The sequence below is a fragment of the Arachis ipaensis genome, chromosome B06 (genome assembly GCF_000816755.2).
Source record: "Arachis ipaensis cultivar K30076 chromosome B06, Araip1.1, whole genome shotgun sequence".
Taxonomy (NCBI): Eukaryota; Viridiplantae; Streptophyta; class Magnoliopsida; order Fabales; family Fabaceae; genus Arachis; species Arachis ipaensis.
This window is the reverse complement of record NC_029790.2, coordinates 114,250,430-114,256,923: the sequence shown is the minus strand read 5'-3', so window position 1 is coordinate 114,256,923 and position 6,494 is coordinate 114,250,430.

Here is a 6,494-nt window from a genome sequence, read left to right as displayed (position 1 = left end):
TTGCTCGACTTCTGAGTCCCGATGTCATTTCGGATCAATATAAGGTCGTTTGTGGTGAAGCTTCTTTTGATCACCTTCTGATTATACCTTAGGGTCATCCTTTGCTTTATTGCTTCCTCTTTGATCCAAGCTTATTCTCGGACTTCTGGGAGGAGATCGAGTTCTTCCCTTTATGCTTAGGTATTAACTCCTTCATTGTAGTATGTAACCCTTGGTGATTCTTTAGCGATTTCTATAGGAATCATGGCTTCCATTCCGCAAGCAAGTCGGAAAGGCAACTCCCCTGTTGTAGAATGGGGAGTGTCTGATATGCCCACAAGACTCGAGGAAGCTCATCTGCCCATGCTCCCTTTGCATCTTGTAGTCGGTGCTTCAACCCAGCCAGTATGACTTTGTTTGCGACTTCGGCTTGTCCATTGACTTGAGGGTGTTCCACCGATGTGAATTGGTGCTTTATCTTGAGGCTGGCCACCAAATTCTTGAAGGTTGAATCAGTAAACTGAGTCCCATTGTCCGTGGTGATGGAGTGGAGAACTCCAAACCTTGTGACGATGTTCTTGTAGAGAAACTTCCGACTTCACTGGGCAGTGATGGTTGCTAATGGTTCTGCCTCAATCCACTTAGTAAAGTAGTCGATCCCACCATGAGGTATTTTACTTGCCCTGGTGCTTGAGAGAATAGTCCAAGGAGATTGAGACCCCATTTTGCAAATGGCCAGAGTGAGGTGATGCTAATAAGCTCTTTGGGAGGTGCCACATGAAAGTTGACATGCTTCTGGTAAGGCAAGCACTTTTTGACAAACTCGGCTGCTTCTCGTTGCAAGGTTGGCCAGAAAAAGCCGACTCGGATCACCTTCTTAGCTAGTGAGTGAGATCCCAAGTAGTTTTCACATATGCCATTATGTACTTCCTCTAAGACCTCCTTCACATTAGAGGTCAGGACGCACTTTAGGAGAGGTATTGATATCCCTCTTTTGTATAGAACATTGTGGACCAATGTATAATTTTCTGCTTCCCTTATGAGCCTTCGAGCCTCTTTTTCATCTTTAGGAATAATATCAAACTTAAGATAATTGACTATAGGGCCATCCATCCTAGGTTTTGGTCGGATATGATCATTATTCTTGAATTGTCATCTTCTTTTGCTATTGATAGTGCCTGGAGAGTTTCTTAGATGAGGCTTCTATTGTTATCCTTGGCTTGGTGCTAGCTAACTTGGAAAGGACATTTACTCGGGCATTTGACTCCCGAGTTATGTGTCGGACCTCTCCTTCCGAGAACTATGCTAGTTATTCTTGTGCTTCATCTAGGTATTTCTTCATATTGGGGTCTTTGCCTTGATAAGTGCCATTAATTTGTGAAGTTACCACTTGATAATCATTAAATACTATTAACCTTTGTGCTCCCACCTCTTTAGCCAGCTTCAAGCCAGCAAGCAAGGCTTTATATTCTGCTTGGTTATTAGAAGTAGGAAACTCGAACCTTAACAAGAGTTCTATCCGAGTTCCTTGTTCACTTTCCAGGATGACGCATGCTCCACTGCCAGCTTTATTGGATGATCTATCTATATATAAGCTCCAAGTTGTTAAACTTCCCTGACTTTTAGTGTATTTGGCCACAAAGTCAGTGAGGTACTAGGATTTGATTGCTATCTGGGATTCATATTTCAAATCGAACTCGGACAGTTCTACAACCCATTGTAGCATCTTTTCTGCTAGGTCCGTCTTTTGTAGAATGTGATTCATTAGTTGATTAGTACGGATCTTTATAGTGTGAGACTGGAAATAAGGTCGGAGCTTTCGCGAGGTGAGGATAAGAGCATACGCAAACTTTTCTATCTTTCGACAGTTCAACTCTGCTCTTTGTAAGGCTTTACTGACAAAGTAAATAGATTGTTTCCCATTCTCATTTTCTCGGATCAAGGCTGAAGCTATAGCTCAGTTTGCCACTACTAAGTAGAGGACGAGCTCTTCTTCGACGTTAGGTCGAGTGAGTATGGGGGGTTGACCTAAAAATGCTTTGAAGCCTTGAAAGGCTTGTTCGAACTTTTGGGTCCATTCAAATTGCTTTCCCTTTCTGAGAATTGAATATAATGGTAGGGACTTCAACGATGATCCTGCCAAAAATCTGGATAGTGCCGCCAACCTCCCATTTAGTTGTTGGACTTCTTTGAAACAAGTCGGGCTCTTCATCTCTAGTTTGGCTCTACACTTATTCAGGTTTGCCTTTATGCCTCTTTACATTTTGAGGGGTTTAGCCTCATCCCATGCTTTCTTATTGTGGAGAATACCTCTGAGAGGTCAGACAAGAGAGCCAAGTCGTCCTTAGTTTTTACGAGCATGTCATTCACATACACTTCCATGAGTTTTCCTAAGTGGGGGAAAAACACCTTGTTCATTAGTCGTTGATATGTGGCTCTGGCATTCTTTAATCCAAAAGGCATTACTACATAACAATAGTTAGCCTTAGGAGTGATGAAAGAGGTCTTCTCTTGGTCCGGTTTATACATCAGAATTTGGTTATATCCCGAGTATGCATCCATAAGGGATAAATACCAATAACTTGAGGCTGTGTCAACCAGAGCGTCAATGCTTGGTAGAGGATATGGGTCCTTGGGGCAAGCTTTGTTGAGGTTGGTGTAGTCTACACACATTCTCCATGTAAAACCCGGTCAAACCATAATTAATTAAATATGGCCAAAATGGTTAGAAATTTAGCAATCGAAATTTGATCATTTAAATATGATATTTGGACTCAGTGGATTTTTCTGAGTCAAAAAACATAGTTTTCTACATAAAAACACGCACTAGAAATTTGATCAGCAATACCGGCTGAGATCTGTCTGGTACTACAGTTGAGAAAATTAATTATGAGTGAGAAAGGTTAAAAAATTAAATAATGGTAGTTGATATGGTAAAAATAATGAAAACGCAAATTAAAACGCTAATCTTAAAGATTTTGGCTCAAAGTTAGGCCAAACGGGCCATATATGTGAACCGGACCCAAGTTGGGCCCAAGACCCAACATATATAAACCATAGTTATGAGCATTTCAGCTCATTAACCTTAGAAAAAGAGGGAGAGGTGTTGAAATGGAGAAAAGAGGAAGAAGAGAGAAAATTCTAACTCCATCAACTTCAAATCACCATAACTTTATCTTCGGTGCTCCGATTGACGAGCCGTTTACGCCCACGCGCTGCTCTTCTCATCCTCTTTGATTATATCTAGGTATTGGCTCTACACATTCTTTGCTTAGTTATTAATCTGGTTTGCTAGAATATAACATATATATGTTCTACTTTGTAATTTTTTTTAATTTGCTCTATTTTGTTTTGTTCTAAATTAATAAAACATTTTTTTTTGTGTGGGTTTAGGGTTCTGTAATCTAATATGTTGTTAGGATATATATTAGAGTTAAGAATGTCATCTAACAATGTGGGTGTTTTATTTATTATTTGGATTTAATTTAGTGTTATTGTATGAATTTGAGTTGTGAAGAGTTGTGACTGGTTATGATTTATGTGAATTATGTGTGATTTTACTGATTTGGTTTATTTGAGACTTATAAAATTTACGAGTCATGTTTACGTTTCGTCTTACGATTTTACGAATTATGATTTTACATCGGACTTCCAAGTCAATATAAAAACTACGAGTTCACTACCTTGATTAAAACGCTAATCTTAAAAGTTTTGGCCCAAAGTAAAACCAAACGGGCCATATATGTTAACCGGGCCCAAGTTGGGCCTAAGACCCGACATATATAAACCTTAGTTATGAGCATTTCAGCTCATTAACCTTAGACAAAGAGGGAGAGGCGCTGAAATGGAGAAAAGAGGAAGAAGATAGAAAACCCTAACTCCATCAACTTCAAATCACCATAACTTTCTCTCCAGTGCTCCGATTGACGAGCCGTTTGCAGCCACGCGTCGCTCTTCTCACCCTTTTCGATTCTATCTAGATATTATGGTGAGTATCCTACTATTCTCTGTCCAGTTTTTTTCTCTGATTTTCTGTTTTGGTTTGGATTTTGAGAAAATCTTGTGATTTTGGTTGTTTAGGGTGTTACACTCCACTTTTTATTCTACTTCTTTACCAGAACCACGTTAGCTAGTCACAATAGATACTTTATCTCTCTTATGAATTCGGCTTCCAATGACACTTGTACTTGTTCTTCCACGACTTGTGTCCTTTCAGGTCCGAATTTTCAATGGTTTTGCTGAATAGGTATGGAATCTGGGTAGACAGCGAGCTTATGAGACATCAAGTCGAGATCTATGCTAGACATATCGAAGATTTTTCAAGTGAAGATATCGGAGTTTTTTCGTAAGAGGTCAAAGAGCTGTGCTTTTAGTCCTCCTTCCAAATTAGCTCTTATATTCGTCGTCTTTTTAAGGTGATCTCCGATTTGGACTACTTCTACCTTTCCTCCAGGTTGAGGGCGCAATTCTTCCCGAGTTCGAATGTCACCAACCTTAATTGTGTTGATTTCTTTTCTCCCTGGGCTGCCTTTTAGATTAAGTCTTTTATTATAGCACTTTGCGCCAACTTTTGATTTCCCTTTATGGTAGCAATTCCTTCTATAATGGAAAAATTTATACACAAGTGAAGTGTAGAGATAAATGCTACAAGTCAGTTTAAAGTGGTTCGTCCTATTAGGGCATTGTATGCTGATACAACATCGACCACAATATAGTCAACGCTTAACGTTCTTGACTTAGTGTCCTTTCCAAAAGTAGTGCATAGGGAGATAAATCCAAGAGGTTGGATCGGCGTGTCCCCTAACCCAAAGAGGTTGTCTGGGTACGCCTTTAGATCATTTTCTTCCTGCCCGAGCTTATCGAAGGCGGGTGTAAATAGTATATCTATCAAGGTACCTTGATCCACTAGAGTTCTATGGAGGTTTGCATTAGCGAGGATCATTGTTATCACCACTGGGTCATCGTGGTCAGGCGTTATCCCTTGAGCATCTTCTTTAGTGAACGAGATGGTTGGTAAGTCGAGTGTTTTGTTATCTTCTCTGACTTGGCACACCTCTTTAAGATGTCTTTTCTGTGATGATTTTGAAATTCCTCCTCCCGCAAATCCGCCATTAATCATGTGTATGTGTCATTCAGGGGTTTATGGGAGGCGTTCTTGTCGTTTCCCCTTTTCATCTCTCTTTTTTTCCTCTGATCGTCCGACCTCTCAGCCAAGTACCTGTCTAGTTGACCTTCCCTGGCCAACTTCTCAATGACATTCTTTAAATCATAGCAATCGTTGGTAGAATGCCCATAAAGTTTGTGGTACTCACAGTATTCTGTCTGCCTTCCTGTCTTTTTGTGTTTAATAGGACAAGACGGTAGAATATTCTCAAATCCTCCTTTTCATGGCCTTCTCCATCGCACTTATAGCCTTCATTTTCTACTCCCACTCCATTGTCTCCATGCTCTTTCTCGGCCACCTCAAAGACCTCTAGCTCGCCGCAGAGTATCACCCACCTTCTCACGCAAGCCTCCTTCGCTGGCACCCTCCTTTGCCTCGGTGGGCCGACACCGAATTGAATAGTGATGTTGCGCTTCTAGGGACAGACGAAATGAACATTTATCATGTGAACTCTGGATAGTAACGGAACAGAGAATTAAAACACTAAGATTAACAACAGAATCAACCAATATCGTTGAAGAATCAGAGAAAGAACTATAAAAGAACAGTTTTTAATCGTTACAGTTATTTTCTTTCTTTTTTTTTTTTTCTTAATTTGGGGGACTTTTTTTGTGTAGGGATGTGGTGAAAAAAATAGAAAAGAACTCACTATATTGGATTTTTCTGCTAGGAACCGGTCGAGGTCCTCCTCCACCACCACCACCACCATTGATTTCGGATAGTCTGTTGTAGTAGTAGTTTCAGACTCTATGACAAAGGTTTCCATGGTGCAGGTTGGGTTATGAAAAGTTGAAAAAGTTAGTTAAAGTTAAAGATGGAGATAATGTAAAAATTTTATTAAAAAAAATTAAGATTTGGATCACTTTATCGCACATAACCCATCTTCTATGAATACAGCATTAATTTCCTTAGTTTATGAATACTTTTGTCAGTATTCGCAAACTTCATAAGTACTTTGGGTCATTTTTTCTGATTGTGATATTATAGTGCCCTCTTTGGATATCACAAATTAAATGAGAAATGACACTACCAAAATACTTGACTTTGTATTATTTGTCTCATTAAACGAAATACCTAACAAAACATTTTAAAATATATGTAAAAGTAATGATTTCATTTTATTTATTTTAAAAAATATCCATCATTTTATCTTCGGTATCTTATTTCTATTGTACCTATATTTGACAAAATATTTCCAGTAAAATTATATTGCTGGTATCTCACTTTATAAAGATTACTTTTTATCAATCCAATTGTTGAATTACAATAAATGATCATTTATTGTAAAAAACAACTGGATATAAATAAAATTATAATTACAATTCATTTAATTATTTACGATTTTAATTTT